Source organism: Aricia agestis, chromosome 17 (genome assembly GCF_905147365.1).
Source record: "Aricia agestis chromosome 17, ilAriAges1.1, whole genome shotgun sequence".
In the NCBI taxonomy this organism is placed as follows: Eukaryota; Metazoa; Arthropoda; class Insecta; order Lepidoptera; family Lycaenidae; genus Aricia; species Aricia agestis.
In genome coordinates, this window is record NC_056422.1 from 13,006,265 (window position 1) to 13,028,449 (window position 22,185).

The 22,185-nt window shown below is 35.5% G+C and overlaps 1 protein-coding gene across 2 annotated transcripts in view; it reads left to right on the plus strand.

Annotated features, from left to right (window-relative positions):
* LOC121735168 (phosphatidylinositol 3,4,5-trisphosphate 3-phosphatase and dual-specificity protein phosphatase PTEN) overlaps nt 1-22,185 on the plus strand; it is a 61,522-nt gene that overhangs the window by 1,636 nt on the left and 37,701 nt on the right. The gene's annotated exons all lie outside the window — the stretch shown is intronic.

A 22,185-nucleotide genomic window follows, 5' to 3' on the forward strand; every position in this document is an offset into this window, starting at 1 on the left:
TTGATTCTAGTGATGTTCTATTTATTATTAAAAGAACATTAAAACTACAATACAACAATTCAAATAGAAGATATTATGTAATCTGCCTAACATTATCCTGTAACCAATATTTTTAATTTTCCTTAATACAATATTAAATTTACATCATTTTAACATTATTACAGATAAGGTAATAAATAATAATTGCCAATACCTGTGTCTATCAAGAAGTAGAATCATACTGATTATTATTGATGAGCCGTCTATTCACACAGTTGAAATTTTCTCATGCCTGGTAATACACCATCCATTCAATATAAAAAATAATCGGCCAAGTGAGAGTCGGACTCCCGCACGAAGGGTTCTGTACTGTCATAGAGCAAAAATAGGCCGAAAATTGTGTTTTTTATATGGAAGCCCTCCTTAAATTTTTATTTTATTTTATTATTATTATTAATTTGATTGAAGTAGACATATATTTAAGACCTTTGTGAAAATATCAAGTGCCTACCTGCTGCCATTATTGATATAGAGCAAAAAAAATCAAGTTTGTTGTATGGGAGAGCCCCCCTTAAATATTTGATTTATTTTGTTTTTGTTATTTGTTGTTATAGCGGCAACAGAAATACGTAATCTGTGAAAGTTTCAACACTCTAGCTATCACCGTTCTTGAGATACAGCCTGGAGACAGACAGACATTGAAGTCATAGTTTTAAGTTAATCCGTTTTTACCCTTTGTGTACGGAACCCTAAAAATGATTGAAGTGGCTAGCTTGTATGTGTACTGGTAAGTTGTCAGGTCATATTCAAGCCCTGACATCACATATTCAAATGGCCCTTTTACTATTTCTTTTCCATTCCTTCCCTAATGCAACATATAAGGTTAGAAGTACTTCCCATATGATTTAATAACTTGTAGTATCTCTAGTAAAAGATGGCTTTGAAAGCATCAGAATATTTTTAATAACTAAGATCATTAACGGACTATCAAGGCCAATGATTTAATTAGTTACTAACCAATTAATGATTTTCCTTACCTACTATGATGCAACAATCATTTTGATGTTCAGTGTTCTCACTGAAGAATTAATGGTTTTATACTTATGACATGTAATACTGTGCATATTAATAGATCTTCTCTTTAAAACCTACAGCTTCTTATTTCATTAAAATTTAAAGAGAATAAAATATATTATATATTCTATGAGTAGATCTAAGTTATCTAATATATAAAAATAAGTCGGGTTTTCCTTCCTGACGCTACTCCTGAACTCCAGAACGCACAAACCGATTTCCACAGTTTTGCATTCGTTGAAAAGGGGCCGGGCTCCGTGAGGTCTATAGAAAAAAAAATTCAGAAAAAACTTCAAGAGATAAGCAGGAAAACAGGGAAAATCATTTTATGACAAAACAATGTTTGCCGGGACAGCTACTTATAAATTTGATGAGACCACAAAGCGTGTAACTAAATGGGTTTAGCCAGAAATAGATTGTCAATGTCACTTATGTGACTTTCCTTACATAAATATCAGCAGGCTGATTCTGCTAAATTATCTAAAAGAATATTGTTACAATATGGTTTCTATTAGGACCATTTTACCAGGATACCATGACGCCTGAAGTATATCCAGTTGACTCTACCAACAATATTTACTCAATAGAGTGTCTGGTAGTGGTAACTGGTTATGACAAAAACGGTGTCCCAGTGAAATAAAGCCCGTAGTTTCAGTGAAACAATACTAAAAACATGTCATTCTTCAAATGGCTTTCTTGTAATATTAGCTTTTTAAATGTTGAATTAAAATTATAACAGAATTTGCACGACGATTTGACGACCTCTGTGGCTCAGTGGTGAGCGCGTTGGTAGCTCAAGCCGGGGGTCGCGGGTTCGAATCCCGCCGACGGAACAAAAAGTTTTCGAAGTTCCTGGGTCATGGATGTGTATTAAATAGTATCATATAATAAAAATCTTAAATATATTATGAATAGTATAAAAGTATTAAATATATTTCCGTTGTCTGGTACCCGTAACACAAGTCCTTCAGGTACTTACCACGGGGCCAGACTGACGTGGTGTGAAGCGTCCATAGATATTATTATTATATTATTATACAGTACTACAAAATCGACAATCATAGGCATCCCCCATTTTTTTCAAACTAAAAACAATTGTTTACTTCTTGCAATGAATTTTTGGACAAGTCTGATTATATTAGGTACTGTAGATCGTTAACAGCTCTGTAAATGTAATGGCAATGATTAAATATTAAAATCTTGTTAGCAAGCGGATAGCAGATTATTATCATAATTTAATGCGCATTATCATTTCTGCATTAAGTATTTTATATCTGAAAATATGCGGTGCATTGTTATGTAACATTATTCATGTTTCATTTGTAGAGGATATTTAACTAAATACTTCATACCTATGATACAATTGATACTGTATAGAGTTTTCCTTTTGTTGAGAGTATTAATTAGTTAGGAATGGAAACATAACTTCTCTTCTGATGGCATTTTGTAATAATAGAATTTCCGTTATTAAAATACTAACAATGTGTCTTGCGACTCGGTACGCATAAAAGGAAATCCCAAGGGAACACCCTTTTTTACCCAAGAAAAAAGTTTGCCCATGTGTTTTTAGGTCACTTATATGTATATCTGTGACTTTACTCAATTGGCTTAGTTAAAAAAGAGATGTTAGATGAGGTTGATTATGTAACTCCGGCATCAATTTGATTATTATTATTGCATTTCATTAATCTCACGTACCATCTTAATTTTTTGGTTTATCTCCCTGTTTAGTGTTTACTAACAAATACTGACATAGCTAGCTTCTCAAGTAAACGTTACACGACCAGCCTTCTTCGCCATTCCCAGCAACATTATACCTTTTAAAACAATAAGGGTGGGTTGCACCAACTAACTATAACTATAACTACAGTGCGAAATGTCAAATCTCTGGTTAAGGACGCCATATTTAACTTTAACCATAACCGCTCATACCTACTTAAATCGTCATTTTTTCGTGAAAATTTACTGTGTTGTTATAACTCACCGACAAGAAATATTTTTTCTGTCGATTTTTACGGATAATGAAATTCTTTATACTCTCAATCCCGTTACCTGTAGCTTGAATAAAAAAATAAACGCAACAGACATCTGTCAATTTCTCCGGTCAAAGTTGAAGTTAAAGCTAAAGTTAGCCTTAATTATAACCATAACATTAACTTTAACCACGCCTCTTGTGCAACAATACTTAAAAACATCAACAACTAGAATATAACGCCCGCGACTCCGTAGCGTCGTTTTATTCTGCGGAAACCGTACATTTTTCCGGTATAAAAAGTATCCTATCTCCTTTTCCGGGACGTATATTCTCCATTCAACATTTCTGCAAAGGTTCAGCGGTTTGGGCGTGAAGAGGTAACAGCCAGACAGACTTTCGCATTTATAATATTAGGTATCAATGTATGGATTAACAATCGAGTATTCCACAAACAAATCAACAGCATAATCGTCGTTTTCGTTCTGAACTTTAATGCGATTAACTGAAAATTAAGTGCTTATTAAAATGATTGCGCGTTTTGCATATTAAGCGGGCGTTGAATTTCGCGATAATGAGATATCCTAGTTGCTGAAAAATTATCAGGGTTCAGTGACCCGTTGACCAATTAGGGCCTTATCAGTGCATAATTGCTATGTTTTCCTACTGAAACTGCATGTATGTTTGTACATAATAGTTGCAACTTGCAATGCAGCTATAGTGTAGGAAAATAAATATTTTCCTTTCAATTAAGAAGCGATAATGCGACACAATTAAGAGGGATACTGACCAGCGTTGCCAGACGTCCCGATTTTTTCATCAAAATTAAATGTCCCGCGCGGGACAGGCTCGGTCCCGCTTTTCGGGGAAAGCCTGAACGTACGTGCAGCTCAGCAGCAGAGAAAGAAAGGTGCGTGATGAAGATAAGAGTGTGGGCGGTAGAGGGGTGGATTTTCTATGGCTACTTTAGCTATCTATTGTCACGTAAACGTTATTTTAACGCAAATAAAAAGATTAAACTTCAAAAAACTTTTGATTTTATACCTTTTTAGGGTTCCGTAGCCAAATGGCAAAAACGGAACCCTTATAGATTCGTCATGTCTGTCTGTCTGTCTGTCTGTCCGTCCGTCCGTCCGTATGTCACAGCCACTTTTCTCCCAAACTATAAGACCTATACTATTGAAATTTGGTAAGTAGATGTAGTATGTAAACAGCTTTAAGATTTCGATACAAAAATGGAAAAATTATTAAAAATTTTAGGGGTCCCCATAGATACAACTGAAACAATTTTTTTTTTCATCTAACCTATGCGTGTGGGGTATCTATGGATAGGTCTTTAAAAATAATATTGAGGTTTCTAATATAATTTTTTTCTTACCTGAATAGTTTGCGAGAGAGACTCTTCCAAAGTGGTAAAATGTGTGTCCCCCCCCTCTAACTTCTAAAGTAGGCGCATGATAAGTCTAAAAAAATATATGATGTACATTACTACAAAAACTACCAACGAAAATTGGTTCGAACGAGATCTAGCCAGTAGTTTTTTTTATACGTCATAAATGGTAAACCATAATTTAACTTTCATTAAATCATCTGAAATATGAAAATAAATAAAAAACCTCTTAATTTCATAAAAATAAACCTTATTGCTGCTGCGGAACCCTTCATGGGCGAGTCCAACTCGCACTTGGCCGGTTTTTTTACTTTGTCCCGCTTTTCACTGAAGAATCCCGCTTTTTCACTCAAAAAGTTCCAAAGTCCCGACTTGGCACAAAAAAAATCTGGCAACGCTGATACTGACCCAAAAAATCAAACATCGTCCTCTCTTCACACTCACGCCCGTCTTTCATATGCCAGGTGAAAAAGGACGACGCGGAATCATCGCCAATTTAGTTTTAAGTACTTGAATAAATAAAAGACGAACTATAATATTAATGATTATGAAAAAAATATTTTGAGCAAATATTTAGGTTTTTAAAAAATATTAAAGAAAAGACAAAACAGTTAAGACAGTGTCTAAAACAAGGTTTTTTCTAAAATAAACTATCGAGCATTTTTTCAGTAATCGTGTTTTCGTCTTGAGCAATTAATCTTCATGAACTGAAGTTACTTGTGTAAAAAAATCAGTTTTCTAGACTTTACAGATTTTGAGATCTAGGTTTAATATGTAGTCTATTTAGGGTCAGGTGCATTCTTAATAAACACAATATGTTAATTAGTTGTTGTCGGCCGTAGCTGTCGGTTAATGTTTTAAATTTAGGGTAAAAACTAGAAAGTTATATGAACATATTTGTAGGCAAGATAATTTGCAACAAATTATGTTCTTACAACTTTTTTGTTACCCCTTTTTTCATGTTGACCCCCCCCCTCCCCAACATATCCCAAAATTAAAATTGCATCCTCTAATAAATGCAAAGCTCATGTAACATTTCAATGGACTATCAGACAGTTTCCAATTGACTGTCAGTTCCCATTGGTACCCTTCATCTTTCGTGAATCGTGGCAAGAGAATTTAAATTTTTACGCATTTTATACATAGGAGAGCCATGCTTCGGCACGAATGGGCCGGCTCGACCGGAGAAATACCACGTTCTCACAGAAAACCGGCGTGAAACGGTGCTTGCGCTGTGTTTCGCCGAGTGAGTGAGTCTACCGGAGGCCCAATTCCCTTCCCTATCCTCCCCTTTTCCCTTCCCTTCCCTTCGCTACCTTCCCCTATTACCCTATTCCCTCTTAAAAGGCCGGCAATGCACCTGCAGCTCTTCTGATGCTGCGAGTGTCCATGGGCGACGGAAGTTGCTTTCCATCAGGTGACCCGTTTGCTCGTTTGCCCCCTTATTTCATAAAAAAAAATCGGTAAAGAGAAAAATTCTTTGTCTCTTCCGCTCTTGCATGACTTGACTAGCACTCGACGGTTTTCTGTTTTACGATAAGAAGACATATTATCAGGCAATCGTAAAGCTGTCTTGCGCATGAGTTTAAAACCTGACATTTCTTTGTTTATACTTTAATCTTTAATATAATTGACCGGATTAACGCTGATGTTATCTGCACTGACTCACTATGGGACATGGGTGAAAGTCGATTGGAACAAGTTTAGCACGGTCAGGGTTACTATAGTCAGTAGTCACCCTGACCCAAATGCGAGGAAAACCGAAGTAAGCTCCTGATGACTTTTGTGATCCTGGTACTTCGGAGTTAGGCCGGTATAAATAGTACTTAGATGCGACCCGGTCTCAAGACGCGGTTCGGCTCTGTGATTGGTCCAAATTTTGACAGCCAACGAATCACAGAGCCCGAACCGTGTCTTGAGACTGAGATGCATCTTGAGTACTGACTATTTATACCGGCCTTAGAGTCTTGAAATAGAGTTCGGGATGATTTTAGAATAGCAATTGCATGATTTCGGTATCGGTGGCTGATTTAATATCAAGTAACACAGGAGGCCTAAGCCGTAATTTCTCTTTTGCCACATGTAAGCTACTGTACGAAGTATACTTTAATAAGTATGAAAATTGATATTGTAGTATTAAATAGACTTAAATTTTTAACCTCTACATGATATGTAAAAAGCGCCAAAAACTTACATTGTAATGGTTATTACGAGAACAAGCGTGTATCTAGACTGGCAGTGTATTATGTGTAAATATGTAAATATCAATTAGTTATTACCGGCTGTGGCAGCTTGCCATGTAAGCTCATACAAAAATATACGTAACATAAACTTAGGTAAAGAGCTTTCCACCGCCCGCGCCACTGTAAGCGGTAATAACATTAAAAACGTTTAAAATACGACGTTTTAAGTCCGCATTATTGAAAAGGGTGTTTACTTACGACTTTTATACTGTTTGCATAATCATCAACTTTTTCGATTACGACTTTTGTATTGTAGAATTTGTAGAGTTGGTATTTTTGTATGGACATTTTGAATGTAAATGGCCAGTCCTTTGTAATATTGGACTAATGCAGCCCTGTTCATGTTGGACCATGATGATGGACAATACAAGCAATTACAAATTTAAAGAATATTTGTCTACGATTTTCTGTTATGGTATGTCGATTGTGCTATAGACAGTATTTTGATATCGTTGCTATAGACCATACGGCGTGGTTATCATGGAGGTAATGGTTAAGAGATAATTGATATTTTAACAGTGACCTTTAAATGACAGTTAAATCATCAAAATCATTACACAAATGTGACTAAAATCTTTTTGGAAGTCGTAAAAATCATTACGAAGAGATTAGTGGCCGATTCTAAATCCAATTTACCGAGCTTCCGGTGTCCGAATCAAATTAATGGAAAACTGCGCCTGCACGTTGTTAGTTTCAAGTTGTTAATTTTATAGTTAGGTATAACTATAATTTATTATGTATTTCCAAAAGTTTAATTTATTATTTTACAATAAACAGTAATTTATACCCGTGTGAATTTTACTTAAACTAAAACTCTAATACTAGTTTTAATATCGGTAATTACTAATTAAGTAATAGTTTTAGTATGTAATCTTTTACTTATGCACAAAATTATAGTGCCGCTAAGAAATTGTAATAAAAAAAACATCTTTCGAAACGTGAAGCCCGAAAAGTGTTCGGTGTTTACCGGCAGCCCAGTTAGCGTTCAAGGCCGCGAGTTAGCTCGCATAGCAACAGATTTACTCGCGCGAGATTTGTACGTACACTGACCGTGCGTCCTTTTCGACCCCATGAAGTTTTTGATATAATCGTAATTATTTTGTAATGATTGCATAATGTATAGTAATTTATTATTTGATTAATTTACTTAGTTTATTAATGTTGAACTAGATGTTTTCCGTGTCTTTGTTGAGGCAAAATGTGTTAATCGCGTAAAACCGTCCTTTTTGTCGCGGTAAAAACTACTCAAAGGTTCCCTGGGACTCAATGCGGTTATTCGAAAAATAACCAGCCTGCCAACTCATACAAGTTCGAAATACACGCGCAAACTAAATACATTTTTCAGTTATTTTATACACATTTCAACGTACTACGTACATAAATACAAACAGAAACGCTTTCAGCAATAAGATAAAACATGTTTTTGTTCCACTGTCTTAAAACAATGTAAAAAAACGCGTACAAAAGAAATTGAACAAAAGCTAAAAAATTGGCAGCGCCGCAGTCTTTATTATGGACGTTTTACTTTGCTTACTAAAATATTAAAAGCGCAATCGTGCCAACTTACCGAGTGAACCGTAAAAGGTGGAGGTGGGGGAGTGGGGGCGGGGGGTAAAAATAAAAATATCAAATAAATCGTTCGTGTAAAGTATTTAACGTGGGTATTAAGAGCCCATATGACCCTAACTTGACTACATACTTTAACCTAGATCTCAAAATCTGTAAGGTCTAGAAAACTGATTTTTTGACACAAGTAACTTCAGTTCATAAAGATTAAATGCTCAAGACGAAAACACGATTACTCAAAAAATGCTCGATAGTTTCTTTTTTACAAAAAACCTTGTTTTAGACACATTTTTGCTTGGATCTTCGAAGTTTGCTGTCTTTTCTTTAATATTTTTTAATATCTAAAAAGGTATTGATAAAACCTAAATTTGCTCAAAACACTTTTTTCATAATCATTATAGTTCGTCTTTTATTCAAGTAAAACTAACTCGGCGATGATTCCGCGCCGTCCTTTTTCACCTGGCATATGAAAGACGGGCGTGAGTGTGAAGAGAGAAGGACGATGTTTGATTTTTAGAGTCAGGTGAGCTCTTAAGTGAAGGTATTCGTATATTGGAATAGTTTTACATGGTAAATTCAGCAGCATTTTATAGGAGAGTTTAAACAAACAGTGCAGTGTTAGATTTTAACTTTTAACTGCTGCACGCGCACTCAGAGACGAATATTAATTACTTGAACTGTAATAAAATTAATATTTTGACATCCCCATACATTTCCTGTCAAAGTCTGCATTTAGTCAAGTAATTAATATTCATTCGAATGCGGCAGTTAATGTTCAAAACAGATGAAATAGACAAAGTAGATTTTCTAGCCCCATCCATTGTTATGTGTTTTACCATCGATCGTAGCTTTATAAGTTAAATTAAAAAAATTGTTTTGAAAAATTAAATGGAAACGGTTTTCGCAATAGTCGTTTTTAATGCCATAGTCACACCAACGTTCAACATCCAGCGTGGCCGTATTTCGCCAGTGTGTCCATAGCCTAAATGACACCTTAAATTCTCGCTTGTAATTTTTTAAGGCGCCGCCGCGTATTTGCTCACACAAGGTCCTCGCACAGCCTTGCCTGTACAAATTTGACTAAATTATGCTTAATATGTGTTGTATTTACTAATTAAACGATTCCATACAGTGCGCTGGCCGTTCAGAGTTATTTGACCTTTTTTTACATGATATTGGTCCTTATGTCGTCAGCATAGAGTCCTATGAACATGATGGTGTACTGTACAATGTACATGACTTGCCTTATCTAGCCGCAAGGCGCAAAAGCCAAGACATGAGGGCATGATACTTTTTCAAATTAGGAACAGTTTATTTTTTATTAGATTGGTATTAACTATTAAGGGCAAAGGCAATGAAGGCATGTTTTAAAATAGGTTGATAATAATGTCAAAGACTCAAAGATCTCGCTTCAATGGTGTCACAGTCATTCTTCCTACTGGGCTGACCTTTGGTCAAGGGTGTTGGTGGGTGACCTACGGTTAATTGGGTCAATATTGCCCTTAGGGCGCGTCCCACACGGTGTCCTTTTGAAGGCCGCGACCATGAAACGTGCCCTAACGACCCCTACATATTAGTGATTTGTCACGCTGTTGACGGTGGTTGTTTTGACCACATGTTTGCTCAGGTTGATGAACCGATAATGATGATGATAAAGATGATGAATTTTTTTTTGTGTTCTGTAATGTGTGTGTCGGAGCGACAAAGCCGTGGACAAAGTTATTCGATATCTAGGTCACATGGGGTATACATGATTATGCATAGTGCTGGAATAGGTAGGGATGTTTGTGAGAAGTTTTGTATTCTAACTAGATCCCTCGCCTAGGAAAAATCGAAGAAAACTTCAAACACTTATCTTGTATGACGTATCTAAAACAGTAATTCTCTTAGGGCTTCCTGATATTAAAGGGTTTTCGTAGTTGGATACCGCTGTCGATCCTGGTTTCTAAGAAGAGTTGCGGCGGTTGTATGTCCTTAAAAATCCTGATAGAGGAAAAAATTTAGAGTCATATTCTTTACGTTTGTGCCTTTCCATTCCTTATGAGCCAGTGCATCCATAGAAAAATGAACATTTTAATTTAAGCCCCACCTCCGAAGTCATGGTCGTTTTTAAAAACGAGTTACGCCCGATCCGTTAGGCAAAAGGAAGTAAACCTGATATCTAATTAACTGTGTCAAAATTGAACGTTCCCAAATAAATAATGGCAAGAAAACGAGAAACACGCAAGGAAAGACCAAAACAAAAAAAAAATAATTAAAACAGCTTCGGTTGCTATGCGGCATTTGTGAAGATTAATCGCTTTGCATAATAAGATTTTACGTAATAGACGCGTGTATCTTATTTAAATTGTTGTTTCTATTGATATTTGGTATACTATTGGTCCTTCGAGCATGTAATTAGCTCGTTTGCTAGGCGTTTCTCTTCCTTTCTTTAACAATTTACGTCCAGACTCCAGATATAAATTTCGGGTGACGAAATCGGAAAGAGAAAGTCCATGGTCATTTTAGGTGGAAAACTCTGCTTCATCGCAGTGGTGGAGTTTAGATCTTTAAAACTAGCCTGTTTAATGAATTGGGTTGTCGTTCTTCAATATGTGAGAGGTTATGCTTCAGAAGCCGCCAGGACTCAGGAATTTAGTTTTAGGGTCTGCTTCCTCAAGGCATTGTAACTTGTGAAAATCAATAGTCTCGTCCCTAACGATATGGTATCGAATCCCAGGTGGCATACTACTGACTAGATAATGCGCTGTGGTGAGTCACGCTCACGGCTGCTCTTCTTTGGGTTTGTTGCACTTTGTACTTTTCGTCCGACGTTAAAATATTAACGAGTTCGCGGCGGTGTTACCAAAGGTCGCCGTTTCAGTGTGATACTGATTGTACACGCTGCTTCGAAAATGTACCAGTCCCACCCCAATATATGCCCAATTTCTAAGTTTTTCATTTATGTTAATTTTATTTTTTCATCAAAACGTTATCCATTCAAACACTCAGTTTAATGCTAAGAACTCACGTACGGTTTTGCTCGATAGTTTTACTTCGAATCGAAGAAAATGACATATTTGACAATTGACATATTTAATTCCATCGAGCCGGCTCGAAGCGAGCCTTCGAGCTGTCAGTTTTGCGGTCCACACGGTGGTTATTGCTCGATTTGGAGTAAAACTATCGAGCAAAACCGTATGTGAGTACTTAGCAAAATAGATAAACTTCTAATATAAATCCGAGAAGAACGTGCACATAATGTAAAAATTAAATAGAGATCTTGCTGAGTCTGAGTATATTATATATTTTTTTTTAATTTTTTTTAATTTTGGTAAAAGTAGTATTCAAAATATAACATCGACACTAAGATAATTGCGAAGTGTCTATGACCTCTTCACGCCTTCAATGTTGAAACGTTTGATGCTAGTATCACCTAGTATCATGAAGGTGTAGAGTCCCGGGAAAGGACATATGATAGTTTACACTGCAAAATGTTCCCGTACTATAAACCAATTATTGTGCGAAAGAAGGACAACGTCCATTTTATAAACGAGCACAAAACAAAACACGGAAATTATTTACATAGCGGCGATGCAGAATTAATCAAATGCAACCAAAGATTAATTAAAATTATAATTTGTTGTAATGGGGAAGAAAACTGTCAAATAGTTCATTGTAGAGGGCGCCAATAGTTTGTTACAGGGTAAACGTCAAACTCCGTTCAAAACTGTCATATTTCGAAGAAATTTTATTTTATTTTAATAATGGGTCGGTGTGTGGCTTTTCAATGTAATGAAATAGGTTCGCACAAATTTCCTTCTAATCCCACCCTAAGAAGAAAATGGGAAAGAGCTTTGAGAAGAGTAAACTTCAAGGTATCCGATTATTCTAGGTTATGCAGTAAGCATTTCAAAGATACTGATTTTGAAACGATTTCTAAAGAAACAGGTGTGTACATAATAAAATAGGTATACAGTATCAAATGTCTTGTTTCGTGGTCGTCATGTGGATAATATTATTATTCTTTAAATATTGCATTGTAAGTGATCATAACCATTTTACATTTTGTACTTAAGTATTTGGCTTTTTTTTGTAGGTTTTCCACTTCAACGTAAATTTCTGAAGAAATCTGCCATACCCACGATATTTTCTTGGAACACTTCGTCAGACCCCGGCGGTTCTTCTTTGCGAGCTGAACGTTTGAAAAGAAGAAATACTAAGCGTTGCTTAATACCCAGTACTGTCGTATCAACTACAATAGATGAGCCCTTATTAGACAATGCTTGTACTGAAATTTCAACGGACCAAGATTATGCTCATGAGGTTGTAATTTCATGTATGCGTGATGAAGACGGTGAAGACATTAATCCTTCTGTAGAATCTATTAAAAATACAGAACATCAATCAACACAAACATCAACTTTCTGCAGGATATTTGTACTTGAGGACTTGCTGATTGACAATCAGGCAATCCATTTTTATACTGGTTTAGAAAACGAAAAAAAATTTAGATTAGTATTAAGTACATTGTGCCCTATGGCATACAATTTGAAGTACAAGGGAAGTCAAGTCATTAATATATCAGTAGAAGATCAATTCTTATTAATGCTAATTAAATTAAGAAGAAATAAATGTGATTACGAACTATCAAAATTTTTTGGTATAAGTAAAACATTAGTGTCAAATATATTTGTAACCTGGCTTAATTTTACATATGACATGTGGTCACTTATTGATATTTGGCCTGAAAGAAAGTTAGTTGACTATTATATGCCCCAACAGTTTAAGAAATGCTACGCAAATACAAGATTGATAATAGATGGAACTGAAATACCAATTACAAAACCGAAGAACCCAACATCTCAGCAAGCTACATTTAGTTCATATAAAAACAAAAATACAATAAAATTTCTGGTAGGTGCTACTCCTGGGGGCTTGTTTAGCTACTGCTCTGAGGGCTATGGTGGCTCAACTTCAGACAGACAAATGATTGAAAGAAGTGATTTACTTGAAAAATGTGAACCCAATGACAGTATTATGGCAGATCGTGGATTCAATGTGCAAGATATATTTGCAGCAAAAGATATTGGTATAAACATTCCCACATTTTTAAAAGGGAAGTCTCAATTACGAGGCATAACAGTAAAACGGGATAGACTTTTAGCTAGTCAACGAGTTCATATTGAACGGTTAATAGGTCTAAGTAAGACTTTTAGGATATTAAAATCGGATTTAAATCCTTATTATGTACCACTACTTTCTAGAATTTTCTTTGTGTGTATAATGCTATGTAACTTTAGGGAAGGTATTGTAAATAAACAAAAAATGTTGATTTACATAATGTTTTATTTATAATTTCTATAAATATACTTATTAAATACTGCATCTTTGAAGTAATTGTCATAGAAATTTATCAACACTTTGAGCATATTTTTTATGAATTCTTCATCTCTACTTATAAAAATAACCTTTATATCTTTAAATGTATATATAATCAAATTACAAAATTTTTTATTAGTGACTAATAATTGTCCCTGAATTTGGTAATAATATATACATGTCTTCTTAAGACCTAATTCTCCATTTAAATTACATAAATAAGGCACTGTTCTATCATTTATTTCTTGGTTCCTGCTTGCATAGGGACATTTGACTTCAATGATAGTTTCATCTCCTAATAGGCCATCTGGAGAAGCTCCCAAAAATGGATATTTTTCAGACAAAAATAAGCCACAGTTTTGAACTTCAAGTCCATATAGCTCCATATACATATTTAAAGCAACAGGCTCATTTATTATGCCATGATTTGTAGCACGTGATGTAAAATGTGTTTTTGGTGTCAACATTTGTTCTGCGAAAGATCTTTGCCTGTGGGCAGTAAGATGGCACACCGTGTGGAAATTGCTGGCAGTAATTCGGTCTTGTCTTTTTTCATGCCACATTTTATTAGTGGACTGTCCTCTTGTCATTAATTCTATCTGTTTTATTTTTTCAATACTGACATTTTTCAATAGGAGACTTTCCAACAATGTCTCCCTTGGGTCTTTAACATAAATGTGGTCATTAATAATAGCGAAAGGATTTGCAGGCCCATACCTTTGTTTAAGTGGCATTGAACTACTAGTATCTGCAATACATATATTTCTTACTTTAGCATTATATTCTTCTTTACAAATATCCATTTCATAAGGGTGAAAAATAATATTTGATAGCCTTCGCTTTGATGGCAATCTGTCTGCTTTCAATGGAGATGCAGTAAATAGTTTCCTTGGTTGATGGAATGTCTGCAACTTTTGAGTGCATACTACATCCAACAACACAATTTTTTCTCTGTACATGTGCTCTACAGCAAACATAACCACAGCTACATGTTTGCAGTGGGCTTCCTTGCCACTTCCTACGGCACATTCACATGCACACTCTTCTATTGTGCCATTATGTTGAAGTTTTATGTTGACTTCATATTGAAGTTTCTTCATGGATGCTTTACACAAACCTTTAACATAAGTCCATTCTCCAACAATACATGATCGTAAGACCAAAAGATATCTATTTTCATACATGCTAAATCCATCATCAGTCTTCTTATTAAATCTGAAATACATAATATTCAATAAGTCAGTCAGTCATCTATATCTTTGGCAAATTTAGAATCAAGTAGTAATATAAAGCTAGAAATATACGACATTAAGCCTGAGTGAAGCTACTATTGCTCAGTTCAGAAACAAGTAAAAATAATCTTCTTTTCGTATTACCTATATTTTGACTAAGTACATAATATTCTATCTTACCTTGAAAAATATAAATGTATATGTTGTCTGGTCAGAGAAGGCAGTAATGTGTTACTATTCACATCTCGATATTCTCCTTCATGTGGTAACTCCATCTGTGGCTCTGGGCTGTTTTGTCTACTAGCTATGTTCTCAAAATTAAAATTACGATCGTATGCCTCTAATCTGCAATAAAGAATAAATGTTTAGTCCTTCATTCTTAAATGTGAGGTTATATTATTATTATAAGTTTTAAATACTTTAAACGTATTCTGCTGGCTTTCTTTATAAAGTTTAGGTGTGTAATAAAAACTAGCGTAACACAGCAAGTTTGTTCAAGGCTGGGGAACGGTAACAAACAAATAATTGAACTTACCTTGCAACCAGCTCGGCTTTCTTTCCTTGTTGCGAGGCACCCCTATTTTTCAGTTCTCTTTTCAATTCTGCTATTCTCCAGGTAGAATACATATTGAATAACTTGTATTTACGACAAAAAAGTGTCTTGACAGTATAAACGCTATAAAAACACGATAATCTCGTCGAGTGCTTTTTTGACGTTTGGCACCAATGTAACAAACACACAGCGCCGCCTGGCGGAAAAGTTTCTAGTGAACTTCCCCATTAAGTTAGATTGTTAACAGTTTTAAGAAAGCCGAATAAAAAGGTATGAATATCACGCACTACAAACTACGTATGCGAGGTATAATTTATAATACATAATTACTTTGTTACACCTTATCTAATACCATCTATGGCATTCTATGGAAAAGTTTGTAAAAATACACCGCTTTTCGTTTTTTTTTCACCTACGTAAATTAAAATTTTCTAACTTGAAATATTTTCTGAATTTATGTTTAGGAATAATTTATATGAGAAACTTTTTGAATCGATTAACTTTTTAATTATATTTTTGGAGTTGTTTTAACGCAGTTGCATGGTTTTTTTGTTGCAAAAACCAGAATGGAGTGTTTTTCAAAATAAGCCATGCGTAGCGTAGTAGTTTTTTTAGTATTTATATAGCTATGTAAAAAAGCATTTATATATATATATATATATATATATATATATATATATATATATATATATATATATATATATATATATATATATATATATATATATAAATGCTTTTTACATAGCTATATAAATACTAAAAAGATATAAACGATGAAAATGTATTTTTCCATTATAATCGCGCCCTACGCTGCATTTCCCTAAAAACCGCCGGAGTAAATGAAACAATTATTTCTTGTTCCGCGATAATTACGTCGTCGGTTTTCATGACAAAAGGGTGTAAAGGCTCTACGAGGTCCTAAGCCCTATACTTTTGGCGGGTTTCAAATTTAAAAGTTCAATTTTTAACCGGAAAAGCGAGAACGCGTGTCTCGACGTGCGTGCGCCGGCAACATTAGCGGTAATGGACTATGAAAAGTATTGCGTTAAATCAAGGTGAGGACTGAATTAACATTTTGTGACATTTACTTAATGTTTTCTTATTATAAATAATTGTTTTTATTTTCCATAAATCATGAAATTCAACTGGTGGGGTCATGTGATTCTGCAATTTAAAATTGCACCATCGGAATCCAAAGTCTGGTGTCCAAAGTTCAATTAGGTAGTGCTAACCCATCAATCCCCAAGCGGCACCCGGCTATCGCATAACAATTTAAATTCTATTGCAGGGGTCAACAATTAGTTTCGCTCGGGGTCCGTTTTAAGACATGAAATGACCTTCGCGGTCCACACATTTTATATAATAAAATTTTATTAAACAAAGGTGGTGCAACAAACAAGCTATAGATATTGACATTAAACCCTGGAGATGTTGAAGTCCTAAGATGAACGAAGATCATCTTCGAACATGCTTCGTCCGCACACAATGGGTCGGCGATCCGGATGCGGACCGCGGTCCGCCATTTGGCGACCCCTGATCTATTGTATCTGCGATTCCCACGATCGAGGTATTAAACTGTAAAACTAATTCTAGTTTTAATTTGCGATATGTCAATGGCACAATAGACATAACTTTCTGTCTACTCTGTCAATGGTCGCAATAATTATGTCAAACGAGTGGTGGCCGTTTAGGAAGATCCGACCGAGCGAGGTGGTATGCCCGCTGCAGTGCATACGAAACTTTTGCCAAAGAGCAGAAATTGTGCAATATCTGCTGTTAAACGTCTATATCTTACCTTCGCAAGATACGAATCATCCTGTTGGTCAGGCCAAAGCCGCCCTTTGAAAACTTTGATAGCGCGGTGCAGGATTGTGGCGCTAGTTGCTCCGCCACAAGTTTCAGACCCATTTCTAAATTGTAAAAGTCCGAGACCTGCCATAAAGTATGAGACCAGAAAATGCTTATACATTTTACCGTCGCCCTTAGAAAACTTTTATAGCGCGGTGCAGGATTGTGGCGCTAGTTGCTCCGCCACAAGTTTCAGACCCATTTCTAAATTGTAAAAGTCCGAGACCTGCCGTAAAGTATGAGACCAGAAAATGCTTATACATTTTACCGTCGCCCTTAGAAAACTTTGATAGTGCGGTGCAGGATTGTGGCGCTAGTTGCTCCGCCACAAGTTTCAGACGCATTTCTAAATTGTAAAAGTCTGAGACCTGCCATAAAGTATGAGACCAGGAAATGCTTATACATTTTACCCTCGCCCTTAGAAATTTTTGATAGTGCGATGCAGGATTGTGGCACTAGTTGTTCCGCCACAAGTTTCAGAACCGTTTCTTCATTGCAAAAGCCTAACCTTCCATAAAGTATGAGATCAGGAAACGCGACAAGGTGATGCTGAGCCGGCGCGGGCGCAGGTATTTACGCAACGCGACGTCCATGGCCGAAATGTCGCTCGCTTCCACGCCATAATGCTATTTTGTCTCGCCTCGCAGCGGGAGGCCTCCTCTTACGATATTAATTGCTTCACGACTGTATTAGGAAAATGTCTACGATTCGAGTGAGACGCAAATCGTATCGACCTTATAACCATCGAGGAAGCCCTAGTGACCTTTGTGAGCGCCACAGGTGGTACGATTATGGGTTTAAAGATTTCCGCTTGAATACCGCATTTGGAAAATTCTAATAGATTCAACACTAAGGAGTTTCAAAGATCCAGTAAAATTTTGCTGCCGTAACCGTAACTTAGGCGCTTGCCTTAAAATAATGCTCGGTATACTTTTTTGGCTGGTTAAACATATTTTATTATCTTAATTCCAAAAATTTAACTACCTATATCGTTAATTTCTTTAACTTGTCTTTCTCTTAATCGATTACCTGAAAACCAAATATATGCCGTCACAAAAAATATGTGTACTTGATACCTAAGTTCTTGTTACAAAAAAGAACAACGATTAATAATAAATTAATAGTAACTTTTTACATAATATACGCATAAACAATTTTACATTAAATGTTCATGTTGAATATTAATACTCAATAGACATTTTTGAAAAAGATGATCCTCGCCGACAAACTAAGTTGTTACGACAGGAAGTAATAATTAATTGAATAAAATAATTTTGCAGTTTCCTAGACTATTTCGTATAACGTTTTGTGAAATTTGATATAGTGTTAATACGTCTGTTTTAATTATGTTAACGAACTCGTTCAGTCAAACGAATCGATTGAATCAAGTTTAATCTATTCCGACAGAATTCACAATCGATATTCGATTCTTATCGGTTCATCTGGATTGATTCCTTTATATCGTAATGTTAAGAAAGTTTGCGGTTACCTTTTAATGAAATATTTGTGTAACGTTCATTTCCTGATTGTTACTTTGATGAATCTGACTCCCTGCGCCATCCGCCTCCAGCTCCAATAAGACAGTCACAAAGGTTAGGTGTCCCTTAGGCCTTAGCGGTCTTTGAAAGTACCTTGTTCTTAAGATTTCACCAACGCTTGTTTTAGGCTAAAACCAAATATTTGAGGACTTAGGTGACAACTGACACCCAAGTCATCCAAGTCATGAGTCATGACTAGGGTACATACAAGACTGCTGACTGTAACACTTCGCGTTAGGGGGTAGACTAAAAAGTTAAGAACTGGAGCTTTACTACGGTACTCCCCTTTTTAATGCTTATCGATAAGGATTTCTTTTGCAGCTACCCTCGAATCTTTTCAAATCAATTACAATGCTACTATGTTGCTATTGATTTTGGGGTATCTTAGTTTTATGCAATAAGTCTTTTTTAATGAATCTATAGATTTTTGTTGGTATTGTCTATGGTGTGGTTAATTTAATAGTCTGTATACGTCGATACTGGCGGGGAGCCAGGTGTCGCAGCGCCGGGATTCAATAAATTCACGAGATTATCGCGATGGGACCATTAAGGCCCCATAACTGCGAATGCAACTGTGTTGCAGATATGGCTGTGCTAAAATAACCCTTATTCGACTTTAATGCTGAGAATTACTGGAATTCTTTAAAAAATAAAGGGATTGAAATATGAGATAGTGCAATGGGCAATGGCGCGTCGATGCAATGCGATTAATTTTTATTTAATAAGTAATTGAAAATTTATCTACGTCACAATAAGATGCAGTATACAGTATACTGTTAACTGTATACACATAGAATTGACAAACTTGCCGCCCGCGTTGGGCTGCTTGTTCCAGTTGAATGAAAACGAGTCGACAAAATTATAAAGCCAGCTTGCGCGAAGCTTCAGTGAGAGTAACAAGAGTTAGGTACCTTTCATAGCAAACTCAGGTTTTAAATTATGTATGTCTACTTCTGTAATTATAGTTACATATAAGTCTTTTATATTTATTTGTACTGCGTAGTAGATAGTTTCAGAAATTATTACGTACCTTTTTCGTGCAGAGTTCATTGACTCATTAAAGTAATGAATACATTTTGCTTATAGAACACAGTAGGTATGTTAATAAAATATCATATTAAAAAATCTTCAGCAATTACTCATGACCCCAAAATATTAGTTTTTATTATTTTTTTATTTCATTATCAAAAGCGACATGTTAAGTCATTCTTATTTCTATAAGAATTTTGTAATTATCTTTTATTTTTTTTAGTGTGATCGACGTGAATCGTGATACTTACTGCGTTGTTTTTAACCCCCGACAAAAAAGAGGGGTGTTATAAGTTTGACGTGTCTGTCTGTCTGTCTGTTTGTCTGTGTGTGTATCTGTCCGTGGCATCGTAGCGTCCAAACGGGTGGACCGATTTTGATCTAATTTTTTTTGTTTGAAAGCTGACATGATCGAGAGTGTTCTTAGCTATAATTCATCATCATCAGCCTGCTCAGTGCTGGACAATCAGGTTCATGAAAGGCCGTTAGTAACTTGTAGTCGTTTGATGGGTTTTATATTTCATTCTAGTTGTGAATATACAATATACGTATACACTATACACATAATAATGGAAAGTTGACCTGGTGCTGCAGCATCACCTGGTAATCAATAGGATATCCAACTCCTCGCCAACTTAGAGCAGAGGTTTCGTGTTTGGGCTCATTTTGATTGCGACAACCAGTAAGAAGTAGATAAACACTAAATATTTACATGCTGCTACTGCAGCATCACCTGGATTCTATAGGAACCGAGCTTCGTATGAACCCAAAGTGGAGGTTTCATGTTTGGGCTCATATTAACGGCCTCATCGAAGAGGACATTGATAAATGGTAATCATGAGAATATGATTCTGTTGATAGGAATTAATATTCTGCACTATAACCAACACAAGTTTAAAAAGTATGAAATAAAATTAAATTAAGAAATTAAAAAAAAAACCCCCGCCAAACAACTTTAAAAAAGTAATGAAATAATATTTACTGCCTTCAAGTTCAAATAATTCCTAACTTGTGTAAAGTAATATTTTAGTCCATAATTGTTGTCAAGGTGTGTCGGGTTTTTTCTCGTGATGCTTACTGCATTGTTTTTTCTGTCTTTATACTGTAGTTGTATCATAAAATTTATAAAAAAAATAACTACAATAATGGGATAAAAATAAATATGTGTAGTTATTAAAATTTGCATAATTGTGTGGTCACTCGTTGCGTTATATTTTCGTCTGATCGTTAGGTCGTCAACATAAAAATGTGGTAAAAGTGGTGATTTTAGTGAAACTAGAACGACGCGTCTAGACCGTTTGGCAATAAATATCAGAACCGGTTTTTTTTTATAAAACGTCCATAGCTCGGGCTTACGGTTTTTGATAGCCCAAGCCCCAAATTGAACGAAGGCCCACTGATTTGAGTTTGATGGTATCACTTTATGTGATCTGCCTACTCACGTTGGACTATGATGGGCAAATACATGCGATCACGAATGATGATAATAATATCTATGGACGCTTCACACCACGTCAGTCTGGCCCCGTGCTAAGTACCTGAAGGACTTGTGTTACAGGTACCAGACAACCGATATATATTTAATACTTTTTATACTATACATATATTTAAGATTTTTATTATATGATACACATATTTAATACACATCCATGACCCAGGAACTTTGAAAAACTTTTTGTTCCGTCGGCGGGATTCGAACCCGCGACCCCCGGCTTGAGCTACCAACGCGCTCACCACTGAGCCACAGAGGTCGTCAAAATGATTCAGATGATCAGAATGTACACAAAAAATATATCGTGCAACATACAATTTAGATAATGTGAACAAAATTATTAAAATATGATAATGTCAGCGCGATCATAAATCAAAGAAACGCGACCAATAATAATTATATTAATGGTTTTACAAGCGGTCAGACTTGCCAAATGCGGACGTATAGTTTTATACACAATCTAGTATCAACCCACGATTCTGTCTATGATTTTTTGGTTTGCGAGATAAAATTAAACTGTACGGAATACTGGTTTTTTTTTTTTAAATATGGGATAACTTGAAGCGAGGCCATATTCTCAGGTGCTTTGCGGTGCGTTGTTACGTCGGATTGGAATTACGCACTGTATGTCCGGGAGGTATGGGACTACATTGATGCGTTGCATAAAGTAAACAGTATTTTAAAACGTCGAAACTTTACAACGCAACGGAATAAGACTTCACTCTTAATGCAGTTTCAGTAAACCAAGATAAAAAATACCAAATAACAAAAACCAAACAACCAACAACACAACTCAAAGTTTTTGCGGCAAGATTTCTTGTGATTTTGTAATATTTTTTATGTTAAATAATATTAAATGAAATAAATGAATAAATTGTAGCCATGTAGCCATGTAGGTATCTAATATA